Source organism: Gorilla gorilla, chromosome 7, assembly GCF_029281585.2.
Source record: "Gorilla gorilla gorilla isolate KB3781 chromosome 7, NHGRI_mGorGor1-v2.1_pri, whole genome shotgun sequence".
Lineage (NCBI taxonomy): Eukaryota > Metazoa > Chordata > Mammalia > Primates > Hominidae > Gorilla > Gorilla gorilla.
In genome coordinates, this window is record NC_073231.2 from 54,398,599 (window position 1) to 54,420,201 (window position 21,603).

Here is a 21,603-nt window from a genome sequence, read left to right on the forward strand (position 1 = left end):
GAGGCTGCTTGGCATATTTGAGGGAACTTGAGGATGAAATACTTGGGATTTAAATCTCAATCAACCATAAATATGGTTTTCCATTCTTTTAGTTTTTCATAGTTTTTCATTCTTTTAATTTTCTCATTAAGCAGAAAAATGTTTTTGTTTCAATCTATGTTAAAAACCTGTTTCCTTCCAGGAGCGGTGGCTTACATCTGCAATCCCACCACTTTGGGAGGCTGAGGCAGGTGGATTGCTTGATCTCAGGATTTCGAGACCAGCCTGGGCAATGTGGTGAAACTCAGTCTCTACCAAAAAATACAAAAATTAGCCGGGCATGGTGAGCATGCCTCTGGTCCCAGCTACCCAGGAGGCTGAGGTGGGAGAATCACTTGAGCCTAGAAGGTCAAGGCTGCAGTGAGCCATGATTGAGCCACTGCACTCCAGCCTGGGTGATAGGGTAAGACCTAGTCTCAAAAAAAAAAAAAAAAATCCAAGTTTCCTACTCTCTGTAAATACTACATAACCAACTCACTTTAATTTTTCATTCTTTTGTTAGTGTTTCCTCCATGCCAGGCACATGCAGACGCTGTTAGGGGCTAGGCACGTGTAGCGAACATTACAGACAGACACATTCCCACCTCCAAGGAATGTAGAGTGTTGAAGAATTTGCAATACCTCACAATCTTCATTTTCATGATCCAGTGCAGATTTAGGAGCCAGGATTGAGAGTTCAGTCAGAAAGAGAGATGGGAGAGCACCGAGTGGAGGAGCAGGAGAGCCTCGTGGGGAGACAGGCTCCAGCCTCAGAGGAGAGAGAGGAAGAGGCAGGGGAGCAGACAAGCAGGCCAAGGGGTCCACAAACTACTAGGTTTGTGCCCCAGGAGGTGGGAATTCTAGCCAAGTACCTCAGGCAGCTGCAAGGGGCTTATGTGAACGGCAGCAGACATCCACGGCAAGAAAGGAGCTGAGACAGCCTGTGTCTTGGCCACTGCACTCAAGGTTTGGTGTTGAGAGTTTTCAAGCATTGTTGTCAGGGCCAAAGGACAACATCTCCCTTTTTCTGTTGTGCCCAGGCCACAAGTTGAAAAGGCAAAGGCAGGATTGAACCACATTGCTCACCACAGAATTTGGGTGATGCCTGCTCGTTGAGTTGGATCGCCTGGTTCCTGACTCATTACCTGAATTGGACCCCATCTGCCTTCCAACACTGGGCCCTCCTCACCTCCCAGGCATCTCCTGGCCCCATCGTTCTCATCCACACTGCCAGTTGCTGCTTTCATCTGCATCCTCTTTCCTCAGCCTTCTGCTACCCACCCCTCGCCTCCCACCCCCCACCCCCACCAACTGACAAGTACTCTCGTTGTAGAAAGTGCCAGAGCACAAAGCAATGACATTTCCAGGAAATCTCTCAGTTCAGGTGGATTTCAAATGTGTTTCTTTCTTGCAGGAGAGTGCCTAGAAAAATCCAAAACATTTGGTCTTTCATTTCAATTCAAATGTGAATAATCAAGATTTTTCATGATTGTTGTTTGTTTTGGAGGATCTTTTTCCTTGAGTAGCTCTTTCTCTATTTATGTTTTTTAAAGAGGCATACTTTCTTCCCTGTACATGGATATGTAGGTCATACACCTTTTTATAAGCAGTGGATCATATAACTCCATACATGAACATACCTAGTATGCATTCATAACCATCCTTATCTGTGAAAGGACAACAGTATTCAAAATGTAAGCCAAAGTAGAATGTGAATGCTGGGCTCAGGACATTATATATATTTTACACAAGGTAAAAGAAATCTGATAGCTGGGCCAGGCACCGTGGCTCACGTCTGTAATCCCAGCACTTTGGAAGGCCAAGGCGGGTGGATCACCTGAGGTCAGGAGTTTGAGACCAGCCTGGTCAACATGGTGAAACCCCATCTCTACTAAAAATACAAGAAATTAGCTGGGTGTGGTGGCATGTGCCTGTAATCTCAGCTACTCGGGAGGCTGAGGCAGGAGAATCTCTTGAACCTGGGAGGTAGAAGTTGCAGTGAGCCGAGATCACGCCACTGCACTCCGGTCTGGGTGACAGAGCCAGACCCTATCTCAAAAAAAAAAAAAAAAAGAAAGAAAAGAAAAAAAAAAGAAAGAAATCTGGTAGCTGGCATTCATATGATTAGTTCCAGTGTTTGAAGCCTGTTGCTTGTTTCTCAGCTGCCTTGACAACCTGGTGTACAGATAAACTCTCTTCGAGGAGATGAAACCCTTGGAAAGAAGGCCAGATGCTCACACTGACTTAACAAAACTATACCATTATAAGGAGGATTGCATTCACCTTGTTCTATCCTCCTAACATTTTTTTTATTTAAGTGTATTTTTATTGTGTGGGCTCAGAAAGTTTTCTTGTTAATAACTTTTTTCAATAATTGTGTGTTTTAAAATAAACACATTATACTCCATGCAGAAAATTTGAGAAACTTAGATATTCCCTTTACTTCTGAAAACCTTACCTTCTCAACCTCCAGCTGAATGATGATGTGCATGGGATCAACCCTTGTATAACACAAGCTTCACATAATTTTTAGAGAGGTTCCTTAACCTAGGGATGTGGCAAAGGATTTGTTGAGAATGACAACTACATCTAGTTTATTAAACAAGTAACTTGAATGTAAATGTGTAGGTGATTCTGGATATGCTGCTTCTTTCTCACTCTGAAGTTGGTGGTAACACCTAGTGTGGTTGTGGGAATTGTATCAGCATTATCCAGCTTAGATTCTCTTCTTCCTGGCTTGGGGGTATACTTCTGGGTGTTTTTATCCTTCTTGGCATGGAGTGTTAATTTCTTATTTTGGGGCACTGATATGCTTTGGCTGTTTGTTCCCTCCAAATCTCATGTTGAAATATAATCGCAATGATGGAGGTGGGACCTGGTGGGAGGTGATTGGATCATGGGGTTGGATTCCTCATGAATGGCTTAGTGCCATCCCCATGGTGATGAGTGAGTTCTCACTCGGTTAGTTCATTCAAGATCTGGTTGTTTAAAAGAGACTGGGACCTCCCCCTTCTCTTTCTTATTCCCACTCTCACCATGTGATACACCTTATCCTGCTTCATCTTCTGCCATGATTGGAAGCTTCCTGAGGTCCCAATCAGAAGCAGATGCTGGCACCATGCTTCGTGCACAGACTGCAGAACCATGAACCAATTAAACCTCTTTTCTTTATAAATTACTCAGCCTCAGGTACTTCTTCATAGTGATGCAAAAAATGACTAATACAGGGCCATTATTACCAAACCCCAAAATTTTCAGGCCTCACTTTTGACAAGTACAGACCATAAATATGTGATCATTTGCCTCTCTGAAACACTCTATACACCCTATTTTAAGAAAGACCATTGCACTTCCTATGCAAAATATATCTTAGGGAGCAGCACCAGAAGGGGCATTATACTTTACGTCCAATATTCTGTAGGCTCCATTTTATCTGCCCCTGTAGGCCTCCACTGAACATACTGCTGTCTCTACCTCAAACCCAACATCTAAACTTGAACTAAGCAACCGCTTCATAAAACTAGCTCCCTTCTTGATTTCCTACTTCGGTTACACATTTTCCCAGTCATTAGGCTTAAACCTGTAAAGTCATCTTCAATGCTCCTTTTTGGTCCTCTGTCAGTCAACACGTCACAACCACTTTGAATGTCATCACATCCCTTGTACTACTGCTCCATTTTGCTTCTAGAAAAATTATCATAATTAGTGTCAAAATGTGGATTCAATAATATGTCATTAAGGGGGCTGAGTGCTAAAAGAAGAGTAGTTTAGAGTATCTGGTTTACTCAACTGTATTAAAGATTCTTGTCTGGGAAACATTACACTTATTCTTGAAAAGTTGTTAAAATTTCTCTTGTTTGATTGTAGAAAATATTCAGGTTTTTTCCTTCCTTTTCTTTTTCCTTCCTTCTTTTCTTTTTCCTTCCTGGTTTGATGGAGAAAAGAAGAGGGAGAGGGAATTGCTTTTTTGATGTCCTGGAAGTGACAGAAAGGTTAACGTTCTCTCTTTTACTTAGTTGGACAAACGAAGATGGTGGCTTTAATAATTAGAAGCTGCATTTTGGTTGTTCTAGGGCCTGGAACAGATGTACTATTAACTGGTAGTCATAAAATTCAGGGCTTATTGTTTACCTGGATTTCAGCAGATCCCTTCACAGAGATGTTATGTCTTTTACTTTGTTCCAGAGTGTGCTTAGGGGGTTACCAAGTCAAATTGGCCAACCCACAAACTGTTGAACTTTAGTCCACAAAGCAGTAGCTATAGAAACTGAAAGGGTCATTTAGAAAGGCCATGCTCAGTTAAAGACATCTGTGGTTAACGCCAAAAAAGAAAGAAGGAAAGCCCGTTGACCCTCAATCCACTCTATGAACAGTTTTACTTCTGTTTCTGAACAGTGAAGTGTAAACCATTTTCAAAGCAAAATGTCTCTGAACAAAAGAAGTTATAATGCAACCACAGCTACCAAGGTCAGACTGAGCTCCCCCTTTGGATAGGCAAATGATGTTTGAGCCTATGCACCTTTGACTAATGTGGCTAATAATCAACACTTTTCTAAAAGTTCTTGCAAAAATATAACTCCCTAAAATATTTCAGTTCTGACATTTATGAGGAACGTCAGTTTCTAAAAGGAAATACAGTCACATTTGCTTTACAACACTCGTCACATGTTTAACCAGGGTAGATTTACAAGCTCAGTGTCTTAGGCATATGCTTTTAAAAGCCAAAGTTCGATCTTAAATCTATCCCAATGTGGATAAGAAGAGTGGCCATATTTATAACAAACCACTGAAAAGCCAAGAGCAGACAGGAAGCATGAGAAGAAGGAGAAAGCTAGTGAGGGTATGTGAAGTGGGGGGAGGGCGCAAAATGAGAGTCAAGTCCTCATCCCTTCCCACAGCTCCCAAGAATGCTTCCAGCAAAAACACATAAGCCCAGTGGCAAGCACAAGCGTGGGTGTGGGTGTGGGCATGTGAGTATGGCGGTGTGTCCAGAATATAGGAGACTTTCCCTTTAGGATCTTGCAGTCTCATGAGGGAGACTGATGTAGATCACTAGTCATGATGAAAAGCTGGCCTTGACAGATATGTAAATAGCTTTCTGATACATAGCAGAAGAGCAGGGGCAGAAAGTTTCCTTCCCCCTGGATGGAGCAGGGATGTTCTGATGGAGATGGTGAGACTTGAGCAGGGTCTCGAGTGATTAGTAGGATCAAGAAAGGTAGGAGATGAAAGAAAAGGAGGCAACCAGACATGGTGACATGGGCTGTTCCCAGGGAATAGCAAATGAATTGCACTTTTAGGACACAATTCGCATGCGGAGTGTATTCGTCGATTTTCATGCTGCTGATAAAGATATACCTGAGACTGGGCAATTTACAAAAGAAAGAGGTTTAATTGGACTTACAGTTCCACATGGCTAGAGAAGCCTCACAATCATGATGGAAGGCAAAGAGGAGCAAGTCACATCTTAAGTGGATGGCAGCAGGCAAAGAGAAAATGAGGAAGTTGCAAAAGCAAAAACCCTTGATAAAACCATAAGATCTCATGAGACTTATTCACTACCATGAGAACAGTATGGGGAAAACTGCCTCCACGATTCAATTATCTCCCACCAGGTCCCTCCCACAACACGTGGGCATTATGGGAGTACAATTCAAGATGAGATTTGGGTGGGGACACAGAGATAAACCATATCATTCCACCCCTGGTTCCTGCCAAATCTCATGTCCTCACATTTCAAAACCAATCATGCCTTCCCAACAGTCCCCCAAAGTCTTAACTCATTTCAGCATTAACTCAAAAGTCCACAGTCCAAAGTCTCATCTGAGACAAGGCAAGTCCCTTCTGCCCATGAGCCTGTAAAATCAAAGGAAGCTAGTTATTTCCTAGATACAATGGGGATACAGACATTGGGTAAATAGAGCCATTCCAAGTGGGAAAAATTGGCCAAAACAAAAGGGCTACAGGCCCCACGCAAATCAGAAATCCAGAGAGGCAGTCAAATCTTAGAGCTCCAAAGTTATCTCCTTTGACTCCATGTCTCACATCCAGGTCACATTGATGAAAAGGTAGGTTCCCATAGTCTTGGGCAGCTCTGCCCCTGTGGCTTTGCAGGGTACAGCCTCCCTCCCAGTCACTTTCATGGGCTGGTGTTGAGTGTCTGCGGCTTTTCTAGGTGCACAGTGCAAGCTGTTGGTGGATTACGACAGCTTCACGGTTTGGGGGACAGTGGCCCTTTTCTCACAGCTCCACTAGGCAGTGCCCCAGTAGGGACTCTGTGTGGGGGCTCTGACCCCACATTTTCCTTCTGCACTGCCCTAGCAGAGGTTCTCCATGAGAGCCCCACCCCTGCAGCAAACTGCTACCTGGGCATCCAGGCATTTTCATACATCTTCTGAAATCTAGGTAGAGGTTCCAAAACCTCAATTCTTGACTTCTGTGCACCTACAGGCTCAACGCCACATGGAAGCTGCCAAGGCTTGGGGCTCGCACCATCTGAAGACATGGTCTGAACTCTACGTTGGCCCCTTTCAGCCATGGGTGGAGCAGCTGGAACGCAGGGCATCAAGTCTCTTGGCTGCACACAGCTCAGGGAAGCTGGACCTGGCCCATGAAACCACTTTTTCTTCCTATGCCTCCAGGCCTGTGATGGGAGGAGCTGCCATGAAGACCTCTGACATGCCCTAGAAACATTTTCCCCATTGTCTTAGGGATTAACATTCTGTGCCTTGTTGCTTAAGTAAATTTCTGCCTCATTGTCAGGCTGCAAATTTTCTAAACTTTTATGCTGTGTTTCCCTTTTAATACTGAATGCTTTCAACACACCCAAGTCACATCTTGAATGCTTTGCTATTTAGAAATTTCTTCCACCAGATATCCTAAATCATCTCTCTCAAGTTCAAAATTCTACAAATCTCTAGGGCAGGGGCAAAATGCCACCGGTCTCTTTGCTAAAACATAACAAGAGTCACATTTGCTCTAGTTCCCAGTAAGTTCCTCATCTCCATCTGAGACCACCTCAGCCTGGATTTCATTGTCCATATCATTATCAGCTTTTTGGTCAAAGCCGTTCAACAAGTCTCTAGGGAGTTCCAAATTTCCCACATTTTCCTGTCTTCTTCTGGGCCCTCCAAACTATTCCAACCTCTGCCTGTTGCCCAGTTCCAAAGTCTCTTCCAGATTTTGGGGTATCTTTTCAGCAGCACCCCACTCTACTCGTACAAATTTACTGTATTAGTCCATTTTCATGCTGCTGATAAAGACATACCTGAGACTGGGCAATTTACAAAGGAAAGAGGTTTAACTGGACTTACAGTTCCACGTGGCTGGGGAAGCCTCACAATCATGACTGAAGGCAAGGAGAAGCAAGTCACATCTTATGTGGATAACAGCAGGCAAAGATAGAATGAGGAAGATGCAAAAGCAGAAACCCCTGATAAAACCATCAGATCTCATGAGACTTATTCACTATCACGAGAACGGTATGGGGGAAACCATCCCCATGATTTAATTATCTCCCACCAGGTCCCTCCCACAACATGTGAGAATTATGGGAGTACAATTCAAGATAAGATTTGGGGGGGGACACAGCCAAACCATACTAGAGAGTGTTTGTCTCAGCCTGCGATGTAATTTATATATTTGTCCCCACCCAAATCTCATGTTGAATTGTAAATCCCAATGTTGGAGGTGAGTCCTGGTGGGAGGTGATTGGATCACAGGGGTAGATTTCTCATGAATGGGTTAGCACCATCCCCTTGGTGCTATTCTTGTGACAGTGAGTGAGTTGTGATGAGATCTTGTCATTTAGAACTGTGTGGGACCTCCCTGCCAACTCTCTCTCTTGTTCCTGCTTTCATCATGTGAAGTGCCTGCTCCTACTTTACTTACTGCCATGATTGTAAGCTTCCTAAGGCCTCAGCACAGGCTGAGCAGACATCAGCACCATGCTTCTCATAAGGCCTGTAGAACTGTAAGGTAATTAAATCTCTTTTCCATATAAATTACCCAGTCTCAGGTATTTATTTAAAGCAATGCAAGAATGGCCTAAGATAGTCTATTTATGTTGCTATAACAAAATACCTGAGACTGGGTAATTTATAAAGAAGATAAATTTATTTTCTCACAATTCTGGAGACTAAGAAGTCCAAAATAAAGGTGCTACTAGTTCAGTTGTCTGATGAGGGCTGCTCTCTGCTTCCAAGATGGTTCATTGTTGTTGCATCCCCAGAAGGGATAAATGCTGTGGCCTCACATGGCAGAAGGTGTAAGTGAGAGGTGACAACGTGCTGGTGGCCTTCGCTTGCTCTCAGTGCCTCCTTGGCCTCAGCGTCTACTCTGGCCACCCTTGAGGAGCCCTTCAGCCTGCCGCTGCACTGTGGGAGCCCCTCTCTGGGCTGGCCGAGGCCAGAGCCAGCTCCCTCTGCTTGCGAGGAAGTGTGAAGGGAGAGCCGCAGGCTGCGCGTGGTGCTCACGGGCCAGCGCAAGTTCCAGGTGGGCATGGACTCGGTGGGCCCTGCACTTGGAGCCGCTGGCAGATGCCACCAGCCCTGGTCAGTGAGGGGCTTAGCACCTGGGTCAGCAGCTGCAGAGGGGGCGCCAAGTCCCCCAGCACTGCCGGCCTGCCTGTGCCATTCTCGAATTCTTGCTGGGCCTCAGCCACCTTCCTGTGAGGCAGGGCTCGGGACCTGCAGCCTGCCATGCCCAAGCCCCCCGCAGTGGGCTCCTGCATGGCCCAAGCATCTCCGATGAGTGCTGCCCCCTGCTCCACGGCACCCGGTCCCATCGACTGCCCAAGGGCTGAGGATTGCAGGCGCATGGCGCAGGACAGGCGGGCAGCTCCACCTGTGGCTCTGGTGCGGGATCTGCTAGGAGAAGCCAGCTGGCCTTCTGAGTCAGGTGGGGACTGGGAGAACTTTTATGTCTAGCCAGAGGATTGTATATGCACCAATCAGCACTTTGTGTCTAGCTCGGGTTTTGTGGATGCACCAATCAGCACTCTGTACCTAGCTAATCTGGTGGGGACTTGGAGAACCTTTATGTCAAGCTAAAGAATTGTAAATACACCAATGAACACTCTGTGTCTAGCTCAAGGTTTGTAAATACACCAATCAGCACTCTATGTCTAGCTCAAGGTTTGTAAATGCACCAATCAGTGCTCCATGTCTAGTTAATCTGGTGAGGACTTGGAGAACTTTTATGTCTAGCTAGAGGATTGTAAATGCACCAATCAGCACTCTGTGTCTAGCTCAGGGATTGCAAACGCACCAATCAGCACCCTGTCAAAATGGACCAATCAGGTCTCTGTGAAATGGACCAATCAGCTCTCTGTAAAATGGACCAATCAGCAGGATGTGGGTGGGGCCAGATAAGGGAATAAAAGCAGGCTGCCCGAGCCAGCATCGGCAACCCGCTCGGGTCCCCTTCCACACTGTGGAAGCTTTGTTCTTTCACTCTTTGCAGTAAATGTTGCTGCTGCTCGCTGTTTGGGTCCGCACTGCTTTTATGAGCTGTAACACTCACCGTGAAGGTCTGCAGCTTCACTCCTCAGGCCAGTGAGACCACGAACCCACCGGGAGGAATGAACAACTCCAGACGGGAAGAATGAGCAACTCCAGATGAGCCACCTTAAGAGCTGTAACACTCACAGCGAAGGTCTGCAGCTTCACTCCTAAAGCCACCGAGACCATGAACCCACCAGAAGGAAGAAACTCCAAACACATCCGAACATCAGAAGGAACAAACTCCAGACACACCATCTTTAAAAACTGTAACACTCACCGCGAGGGTCCGCGGCTTCATTCTTGAAGTCAGTGAGACCAAGAACCCACCAATTCTGGACACATAAGGGCAAGAAAAGCAAACACTGTGTGAAACTTCTTTTTTATTTATTTATTTTTTGAGATGGAGTCTCATTCTGTCACCTAGGCTGGAGTACAGTGGTACAGTGGTGCGATCTCAGCTCACTGCAACCTCCACCTCCCAGGTTCAAGCGACATTCTCCGGTCTCAGCCTCCCAAGTAGCTGGGACAATGGGTATGTGCCACCACATCTGGCTAATTTTTGTATTTTTAGTAGAGATGGGGTTTTGCCATGTTGGCCAGGCTGGTCTCAAACTCCTGACCTCAAGTGATCCATCTGCCTCGGCTTTCCAAAGTGCTGGCATTACAGGTGTGAGTCACCACATGTGGCCTGAAGCCTCTTTCATAAGGGCCTTAGTCCCATTCATGAGAGGAAGAGCTCTCATGACCTAATCACCTCTTAAAGGCCCTACCTCTTAACACTATCACATTGCCCTTAAGTTTCAACTTCTGAATTTTGGAAGAGACATATTCAAACCACAGCATTCCACTCTGGCTCCGCTAAATTCATGTCCCTCACACATGCAAAATATATTCATTCCATTCCTCAAAGTCTTAACTCATTCCAGCATCAACTCAAAAGTCTGAAGTCTAGAGGCCCATCTAAATCAGATATAGATAATACTCATGGCATAATTCACCCTGAGACAAATTTCCTTCCATCTGTGAGCCTGCAAAACCAAACAAGTTATGTGCTTCCAAAATACAATTTGGCCATTTCTATTCCAAAAAGGAGAAAGTGGAAAGAATAAGGGGTAGCAGGTTCCAGGTAAGACCAAAACCCAACAAGGCAAACAACATTAAATCTTGAGGCTCGAGAATAATCTTCTTAGACACCATGTCCTGGATTCTGGACACACTGGGACAGGGGTTAAACCTCCAAGTCTCTTTGCAGGCTCGTCTCCATGGCTTTGCTGGGCACTACACACACTAAACCTCTCACAGGTTGGAGTCAGGTGCCTGTGGCTCTCTTAGGCGGGTGTTGCACGCTGGTGGCTCTACAGGTCTGAAGTCTCAGGGGCAGCCCTATTCCCATGGCTCCACTGAGCACTGCCCTAGAGGTGGCTTTCTGCAGTGGCCCTCCCCTCTTAACTCCAATAAGCATGTCTCTAGTGGGGGCTCTCTTTGGCACCCCTGCTCCTGTGACAGTTCTCTGCCTGGGCTCTGCAGGTCTCTAAGGCATCCTTTGAAATCTAGCTGGAGGCAGCCATGCCTTTATAGCATTTGCATTCTGCTAGACTGCAGAATTAACACCACATGGATGCCACTAAGGTTTATGACCTGTACCTTATAGAGAGGTATTCCAAGCCACATGTGCCTGCTTAAACCACAACTGGGGCAGCCGAGAAGGACTGCACAAGAATGCTGGGAGCAGAGACTTTTAAGATGGCCTAAGTGAACCCCTATGTTCCATGGGAATCCTGGGTTCTTTCCTGGAAACCATTCTGCCCTCAAGGCCCTGTCACCCTGGCTTGTAATGGGCGTGGTAGCCTCAAAGATCTCCAGAATGCCTTCAGGGTCATTCTCCCATTCATATTCTTGATGAATAGCACCTGGCTTCCTCCTGTCTATACTAATCTCCTCATCAAATGGTTGCTTGGCCACACCCTTGGTGTTCTGTCCCGAACACACTTATTTTCATGCTTTACATGGCCAGGCTGAACATTTTTCAAATCTTTAACTTCTACTCCCCTTTTAATGATAAATTCTGTCTTTAAATCATTTCTCTCTTCTCACATTTTCTCGTCTTCTTATATTTTATAAGCAGTTAAAAGAAGCCATGCACCACCCTGAACATTTTGCTGCCTAGAAATTTCTTCTGCCACATATCCTAGTTTATCACTCTTAAATTCTGCCTTCCACAAAGTGTAGGACATGGATATAATTCAGTTTTTGGCCATGTGGTAACAAGGACGACCGTTCCCCCAGTTCCCAATACCTTGTTTTAATTTCTAAGAACTCATCAAAATAGCCTTTTCTGTCCGTATTTCCACCAGCATTCTGATCAGAACCACTTAAATAATTACTAAGAAGATCAAGGCTCTTTTTTCTTCTGAGTGCTCACCAGAATCACCCTTAGTGCTCTGTTCATGGCAATACAGGCTTTTTTTTTTTTTTTTTTTTTTTTTTAGCATTTACTTTAAAACTGTTCCAGTCTCTACCCATAACCCAGTTTCAAAGCCACTTTCATATTTCCAGGTATTTATTATAGCAACCACCCCACTTCTCACTACCAATTTCTGCCTCAGTCTGTGCTGTGATAACATAATATCTAAGACTGGGCAATTTATAAAGAACAGAAATTTATTTTTCACAGTTCTGGAGGCTGAGGAGGCCAAGATTGGAGCACCAGAAGATTCAGTGTCTTGTGAGGCCTTGCTCTCAGCTGCAATATGATGACTTCTTGCTGCACCCTTACACGGTGGTAGGGCAAGGGAGCTCCCTTCAACCTCTTCTATAAAGTCATTGATCCCATCCACGACAGCTCTGCCCTCATGACTGAATCACCTCCTAAAGGCCCCACCACTTAATGCTGTTGCACTGGAGATTAAGTTTCAACATGAATTTTGGAGGAGGCACAAACATTCAAATCACAGCATTTCACCCCTGGCCCACTAAAATTCAAGTCCTTCTCCCATACAAAATGCATTCATTCCATCCCAATAGCCCCCCAAGTCTTAACTTGTTCCAGTATCAACTTAAAAGTCTGAAGAGTCTCCTCTAAATCAGATATGGGTGACACTTGAGGTATGATTCATCCTGAGTCAAATTCCCCCTCCCGCTGTGAGTCTGTGAAGTCAAAAAAATTTGCTTGCAAAACACAATGCTTAGACAGGCATAGAATAGACGTTCCCATTCCAAAGGGAGAAATAGAAAACAAGAAAAAGTAACAGATGCCAATCAAATCCAAAATCCATCACGACAAACATTACATCTTCTTTTTTTTTTTGAGACAGAGTCTTGCTCTGTCACCCAGGCTGGAGTGCAGTGGCACAATCTCAGCTCACTGCAAGCTCCACCTCCTGGGTTCACGCCATTCTCCTGCCTCAGCCTCCTGAGTAGCTGGGGCTACAGGTGCCCACGACCATGCCTGGCTAATATTTTGTATTTTTAGTAGAGACGGGGTTTCACCGTGTTAGCCAGGATGGTCCTGATCTCCTGACCTCGTGATCCGCCCACCTCGGCCTCCCAAAGTGCTGGGATTACAGGCATGAGCCACCACACCCAGCCCAACATTAAATCTTAAGTGTCCAGAATAATCTTCTTTAACTACACACCCCACCTTCTGGACACACTGCGGGTACAGTTGGGCCCCCAAAGCTCCGGTAAGCCCTGCCCTCATGGCTTTGTTTGGTGCCGCCCATGCAGTAGCTCTTACACATTGGAATCATGTGCCTGTGGCTTTCCCAGGCTGGCACTGCATGATGGTAACACTAGAGTTCCGGGGTCTCAGGGGTGCCCCACTCCTGTGACTCCACTAGAGATTGCCCTGGTGGGAGCTCTCTGTAGTGGCTCCACACTTGCAGCAGTTCTCTGCCTAGGCCCCAAGTATCTCCAGGACATCCTTTGAAATCTAGGTGGAGGTAGCCATGCCCCAAGTATCTCCAGGACATCCTTTGAAATCTAGGTGGAGGTAGCCATGCCCCCAAGCTCTTTGTGCCTGCAGAGTTAGCACCACGTGGATGCTGCCAAGGTTTACTGCTTGTGCCCTCTAGAGGTGTGGCCATAGCTGACCGCACTGCACATGGGCCTACTGGAGCCACATGTGGGGCAGCAGAGGAGCGCTACACTGGAAAGTGGGGGACAGGAACTTAAGGTGGCCCTAGGCAGGAGCCTCGAGGTCACACGAGCACTTCCATCTGGGCTCTTCCATTAGAACCCGTTCTGCCCTCAAGGCTCTGGCACTCTGGGCCTGTCATGAGAGTGGCAGCCCCAAAGATCTCCAAATGCCTTCAGCATCATTCTTCCATTGTCTTGATGAATAGCACATGGCTTCCTTCATTCATGCTAATCTCCTCATCAAATGATCTTTTGGCCACACCCTTGGTTTTCTCTGCCAGGCATGCTTTCTCATTCTTTACTACCTAGCCAGGATGACAGTTTTCCAAATCATCATATTCTGTCTTCTTTTTGGTTAAAATTCTGTCTTTAATTTGCTTCTCTGTTCTCACATTTTACTATAAGCAGTTAAGAGAAGCCAAGCTGCATCCTCAACACTTTCCTTAGAGATTTCTTCCACCAAATATCTTAATTCAACACTCTTAAGTTCTGCTTTCCACGAAACACTAGGATACAAATACAATTCAGCCAAGTTGTTTTTTGCTTTATAACAAGGATGGCTTTTACTCCGTCCTCAGTATCATGTTTCTCATTTCCATCTAAGACCTCATCAGAATGGCCCTTACTGTTCATATTTCTACCAACATTCTGTTAATTATTTCTTAATCACTAAGAAATTTGAAGAATTCTCTACTGCCTACCTCTTCTTCTGAGCCCTCACCAAAATCATCCTTAATGTCCTGCTCATGACAATATAGTTTTTTTCTAGCATTCACTTCCAAACTTTCCTAGCCTCTGCCTGTTACCCAGTTCCAAAGCTACTTCCACGTTTTCAGGTATCTATAGCAACACCCCACTTCTCACTACCAATTTCTGTTTTGTCTCGTTTGGGCTGCTATGACAAAATGCCTAAGACTGGGTAACTTATAAAGAACAGAAATTTATTTTTCACAGTTCTGGAGGCTGGGGAGGCCAAGATCAAGGTGCCAGCAGATTCAGTGACTGGTAAGGGCTTGTCCTCTGCTCCATAGATGGTGCCTTGTTGTTGTGTCCTCACATGGTGGAAGGGCCAGTGAGCTCCCTTTAACCTCTTCTATAAGGTCATTGAATCCATCCATGAGAACTCTGTCCTCATGACTTAATCACGTCCAAAGGGCCACACTATTTAACAGTATTGTATTGGAGATTAAGCTTCAACATGAATTTTGGAAGGACACAAACCTTCAAACCATAGCAACTTCCAATAAATTTCCTTTTTTATCTAAGTTAGTTTCTGATAAGTTTCTGTCACTTGCAATTGGAAGGATCCTGGTTGCCTGTGCTGGTTATCTTCATTTACTTGGCTATTCCCTCCATCCACAGTCCTCATTTTGTTCTGCATCCCCAAAAGCTAACTGTGTGGATTACATCCACGGGTTCCCTTGCCCTCCTACTTCTAGTTGGAGTTTACCAATGAGAGTCCCTAGCAGGAGATGGAGTAAGGGGAGAGTGAGGCTTAGGATTTATTGCCCTGACACTGCTCCATCCAGGCCCTGTGGATTTTGTGCAGGCCTCTCCTGAATGCACAGCTGTCTCCCAGCCTTGGTAACTTCTCCCTTCCTCTGTACCTTCCCACCTAGATGTGGAAATGGCTCCCTGCTGTGACTAGCCTAAAGTAGGGCAAAGTCTTTTATTGCTCTTTTTAAATCCTGCCCACACATTTGCAAATAGTACTTTTACTAAAATCACCTTAATTACTCAGCTAGAGAGTGTCACCTCCTTTCTCCCAGGATCCTGACTGCTACAAGCCCTCAGCTGACTGGTGGGTCAGGGGTTGCAGGGATGAATCTCTCCTAGACTGGGACTCTTGGGATCTAAATTATAAACAAACTGCTAAACATTCTGGATTATTCTGTTTTGAAACAATACCATCATCAACTGTTAGCCTATAGGTGACCTGCTTAGCCCAGGATCTGCAAATCCATAGCTGAGGTACCAGCATTTCCCATTCTCATGTCTTTGTATGAATTCATTAATGAAATTACAAGTCTGTCCACTGCGTCTTCAGTAGTCACCATCAGTCCACTGCTTGCCCTTCAAGTGTTAACCCCAAAGTCCTGCACTTTTGTCCTGATATCTACTGTGCCCAAGATATGTCCTTGAAATACAGGGACAGCCAAGAATCCCAGTGCTCCACTGGAGCTTCACTTCCAGCTGAGAATTCTAGAGCTAAGTCAGGAATCACTTGCCCTGGAAATGCCCAATTCTAACTTTTCTTGGGGCAATCTTTGGAGGCAGACTCCTTGCTCAGGCCCTTCATCACTGCCTGCTTGCCTTGGTCACTCTGGTCATTTATGCCATCTTAAACAGCCTTCCCAAGACTTGGATTACATGGGTGAGGCATTGGGACCCTTAATGAACATTGATGATGAACTTGCAGACGTCTAGCTAGTCACAAAATTTCATAGTTAGCAACCACAAACTTCGGTACAGCTTTGAAGAAATATTTTATTTATTTATTTATTTATTTATTTATTTATTTATTTTAGAGATGGAGTCTAGCTCTGTTGCCAAGGCTGGAGTGCAGTGGTGTGATCTAGGTTCACTGCAACCTCTGCCTCCCAGGTTCAAGCGATTCTCCTGCCTCAGCATCCTGAGTAGCTGGGATTACAGGCATGTGCCACTGCGCCCAGCTAATTTTTGTATTTTTTAGTAGAGACAGGGTTTCGCCATGTTGGTAAGGCTGGTCTTGAACTCCTGACCTCAGGTGATCTGCCCACCTCAGCCTCCCAAAGTGCTGGGATTACAGGTAGGAGCCACCGCGCCCAGCCATATTCTCTTTAAAACAACACTTCTCAAACACAGTGCACTTCCATAGGTGTATGAGTTTCCTAGGACTGCCATAACCAGGTACCACAGACTGGGTGGCTTAAAACAATAGAGATGTATTGTCTTACAGTTGTGCAGGCTACAAGTTGAAATCAAGGCATCAGCAGGGCCATGCTCCCGCTGAAACCTCTGAGGAGGATTCTTCTTGCCTCTTTTCAGCTTCTGGTGGCCTCAGGCATTTCTTGATTTGTGACAGTGTAACTCCAACCTCTGCCTCCATCTTCATATGGATGTCTTCTTCTGTGCATCTCTGTCTCTTCACATGGCATTCTTTGTTATAACGACAACAATTTTATTGGATTTGGGGCCCACGCTACTCCAGCAGGACCTCAGCTTAACTCATCACATTTGCAATTACCCTGTTTCCAAATAAGGTCACATTCTGAGGTACTGAGTGTGAGGACGTTGACATATCTTTTTTGAGCTACACAGTTCAACCCACAACAATAGGGGGATGCAAGTTTGGCCACAGTTCTGCAAAATATTAACCAAAAGCCCAAAACTTTCTCTCTGATTCAAAAAGGCAACAGTGGAATGCAAACAAAAGTTATGTTAGTATAGGGATGATCTTGAATCTGTTCTCATATATTTCTAAAAAATATCCTGGGTCTTACTAACTCGCAACTGACAAAGACAATGGTTTGTGATAGAAAAAGGCACTACCCAGAGACTTGTTTTCAAGGCTGACTTTCTGCCTTACCAGTAGTTGATATTTGAGAAAGATACTTGGTTCTTCAGTTTCTGTTTTCTCATGTTTAAAAAGAAGGATTAATACCTCGTTCATTTATGTTACAGACCATTTCAGATGATAAATAAGATTAAAAAAAAGCATTGCGTAAGCTGTAGCATAACACAGAGGCAAGTGGTTCTCATCATTAACATTAACTGTTTATTGACTATAGTCAATTCATTAAAGTTATTAGTAAGTTAATACACACAAATTCTGGTTTATAACTCTGGAAAGTATATGTGACCTAAATGGTATGCTCTAGTTTAGAAAGATAAATAGTATGATACAGATTTTTCTCTTTTTTAAAAAAAGGCTAGGGTTGGTTTATTGTCATCAAAGAATAAATGCTTGAAGAGTAAAGTAATATATTAAGTTAAAACAATATTAAGTCTTCAAGTAACTTTTTTGTCTTACCTTTGAGGAATTATTTCTCAATGTAAACAATAAAGTTAACGAAAGAGATAAAAATCAGTCTCCAGGGGGAAGAAACAAACAGGGTTTTAAAATATATTATTAATCATAAAAATTATAGCAAAGTCAGAATGGGATATTTGTTAATTCTGATTTTTATTTATTTTACTATTTATTTATTTATTGACAGAGTCTTGCTCTGTTGCCAGGCTGGAGTGCAGTGGCGTGATCTCAGCTCACTGCAACCTCTGCCTCCCGGGATCAAGCTATTCCCTTTCCTCAGCCTCCGGAGTAGCTGGGACTATAGGTGTGCGCCTCCAAGCCCAGCTAATTTTTTTTTTTTTTTTGTATTTTAGTAGAGAGGGGGTTTCACCCCGTTGGCTAGGATGGTCTCGATCTCTTGACCTCGTTATCCGCCCGCCTCAGCCTCCCAAAGTGCTGGGATTACAGGCGTGAGCCACCACGCCCAGGCTGTTAATTCTGATTTTTTTAATACTATCCGATCGTGGTATACTTATTTCCATACTTGTATCAAGGCTCTGCATTCAGTAAATACCACTTGAAACATTGGCTTTTTCTTTCAAAACTGATTTATGCTTTAGAAAGAACACACCAAGGGAAAGCTACAAACAGGCCATGCAGCTACTTACAATTTAATGAACTGGAAATTTTGGTAACTTGCCTAGATATTTAAATTGCTTTTAATTTTTTAAAATACTTTTTATAGGCCAGGCATGGTGGCTCACACCTCTAATCCCGGCACTTTGAAAGGCTGAGGTGGGCGGATCACCTGAGGTCAGGAGTTTGAGACCAGCTTGGCCAACGTGGCGAAACTCCATTTCTACTAAAAACACAAAAATTAGCTGGGTGTGGTGGCAATCACCTGTAATCCCAGCTACTAGGGATGCTGAGGCAGGAGAATTGCTTGAACCTGGGAGGCGGAGGTTGCAGTGAGCTGAGATCACGCCATTGCACTCCAGCCTTGGCAACAGAGCGAGACTCTATCTGAAAGAAAAAAAAAACTCTCTCTCTCTCTCTATATATATATACACACACACACACATTGTATAAGGATTTTTAAAGTAAAGATTAATTTTTCTTCTTTTACATAAAGACACAGATTTAGTAAAGAAAATATAATTAACAGTCTTTACTAAAGAAAAATTAGTATTGTACTTAAAAGACAGCATGAAAGATTTAGGTTTTTCAATTATGAATCCAAAGCTTATAAAAAGTATGAGTCGCTTGAATGTATTCTGATGGTCAACCCTGTGGGTCAATGGGCTGAGCAACCAGTCAGGGCCTGAAAGGGGTCTTGTCCAAAAAGCCTGCACAGAACTACCTAGATTTACTCTTCTTCTGGATTAAGTTACCATTTGTCAGACGGTCCCTGTTAATACACAATAGACACCAGGAGAGTCACACCTTGTCTTTTAATTCTGTAAGGTAGTATTCATTCTTGACACTTCCATCCAATCCATGTCCTGTGGATTCTAACTTCTAGATAAATTCAGAATACACCCATTGTTCCCATCTCTACTGTCTCTGACATCGTGACCTCTCACTGGACCACTGTATTCTCCTAGCAGGTCATGTCTCCACTCTTGCCCTGGCCATGCATTCTCCATCATGAGCCAGAATGTCTAAGGTGTATGTCATTCTCTGTAAGATACATTTTTTCCAGTGGATGTCAAGCTTATAATTCAATCCAAACTCAGAAGCAAGGCCTTTCATAATCTGGTCCTGGTGGCCTCTCCAGCTCTCTCTTGGTATTTGACCTCCCTCCTCCTCACCTACATATTCACCTTAGCCATACAAGAAATAACAAACCGCCATCAATAATAATGGCCTCTAGAGAGGCAATAAAATCTCAGTCTTGACCATTACTAGCTTGGGATTCTACACCAGTCTGTCTGACTCTCATCCACTTCTTGACCATGTTACTGTACAGTCTCTCTGCTAGCTTTCATTATTATTCATTGTTATTAATAATAATGTTTATTATTTTTATTTTTAAAATACTCTCTTGTGCAGAATTAAACTCATGGGTGATTTATAAAGTCTTTCTCAATAATTTTGCCCTAAAACTTACATTAAGAGGAAGGAAATTTTTCACTTATGTCTCCAATAAAAAGAATAAGAAACGCTATTCTATTTTTCTCCCCACAGGACCAGCCTTTTGAGTGCTTCAGTGAGAGATTTTATGCAGAATCGCAGCCAAGACAAAAAGACAATCTGAGAGCAGGCACACACATTGTAGAGGACAAAATAATGAAATTTCTTTATTAATCCCATCATTATATTTTTTTTCATTTTTACTTGATTGTTTTGTGGGGTTTTTTTTGTTTTTTGGTTTTTATGGGGGTTTTTGGGACAGTGTCTCTCTCTGTCACCCAGGCTGGAGTGTAGTGGCTCGATCTCCACTCACTGCAACTTCCGCCTCGTGGGTTCAAGAGATTCTTGTGCCTCAGCCTCTTGAGTAACTGGGGCCACAGGTGTGCACCACTATGCCTGGCTAATGTTTGTATTTTTTGTAGAGTTGGTTTCATCATGTTGGCCAGGCTGGTCTGGAACTCCTGGCCTCAAGTTATCTGCCTGCCTCAGCCTCCCAAAGTGCTAGGATTACAGGCCCATCATTATTTATTAGGGACTTACAAAATCATAGGAAATAAAATACTCCAAGGGTTTAAAAAATCTTTTGGAGAAGCAAGAGCTTTAGAAAGACCTGTATCTGCTTTTTGCTTTTGTGAGTCATTCTTTGAGGCCAAATCTCACACCTATCATAAAGAACCATGTTCCCGCTAAGAATGGGTGGCGACCCCATCAGCAGCATGCAGCCTGGCGTGAGGCCTGCCTTCCCCTTTGCAGGCAGTGCCTAGCTAATTGCTACTACAGTGACAAAAAGGAAAAAAAAAAGAAATTACTCCTTTAATCATCAGAGCACAGTGGTTCTTGATGTGATTTAATCCACACCTGGAAGGTGTGAATTAAATTAGAAGATATTAAGTGTATAGAATAGCTTCCAATTTGGGCCAGCCTGACTCTCCCTTCAGTCCTTCCCAATGGATAAATTCTTACCAGTGGGCCAGGTGAGGTGGCTCACACTGGTAATCCTAGCACTTTGGGAGTATGAGGCAGGCGGATCACCTGAGGTCAGGAGTTCGAGACCAGCCTGGCCAACATGGTGAAACTCCGTCTCTACTAAAAATACAAAAATTAGCCGGGCATTGTGGTGCATACCTGTAATGCCAGCTACTCAGGATCCTGAAGCAGGAGAATACCTTGAACCCAGGGGCAGAGATTACAGTGAGCCGAGATCGCGCCACTGCACTCCAGCCTGGGTGACAGAGTGAGACTCCATCTCAAAAAAAAAAAAAACTTCTTACCAGTGGAACATTGCGCAGTGGATCACTGTGCGCTTTCCTTTGATATGATCTCTAGCGGCCATGGGGGTGACGTTGATGGCTCGTTTGCACTTGCCTTAGGGGCTAGGTGGAGGAAATTGGACACAATAATGAATTCATATTCAATGCCCAAGGGTGCATCAAGAAACCTGAACTTGAATCTCAGGTTGCAAAAATGCAATTCAAAGAGAACATGATATTCCTTCTCTCCTGGCATTTTGCTGATAGAATTATCAAGCTAAATGGAAGATTACCCCCTACTGTATTACATTCACTTTAAACATCCTCCAATATAAGGAGCAGCAAAACTACAAGTAAAATGATATTACCAGTGCACTTCCTTGATACTACCAGCACAAATGCAACTTGAACATTTAAAATGATATTTGGGGAAAAAAAATGGATCCTACGTCTACTGATTACTCCTATAATAAAAACACTTTCTGTGGTGCAACTGTGGGTATTTTATTTCTTACATGAGCAATTTTATAATGGAAAAACACTGTGACCTTAACCTTATGAAAAGTTGAAA

At 44.1% G+C, this 21,603-nt stretch overlaps 1 long non-coding RNA gene across 1 annotated transcript in view; it reads left to right on the plus strand.

Annotated features, from left to right (window-relative positions):
- The window catches only part of LOC115935592 (uncharacterized), a 54,859-nt gene extending 34,945 nt beyond the window's left edge, over nucleotides 1–19,914 (plus strand). The window contains exon 5 of the long non-coding RNA XR_010134975.1: nucleotides 19,837–19,914. This is a non-coding gene — a long non-coding RNA (uncharacterized lncRNA). The remainder of the gene's footprint in view (nucleotides 1–19,836) is intronic.
- The last annotated feature ends 1,689 nt before the right edge of the window (nucleotides 19,915–21,603 follow it).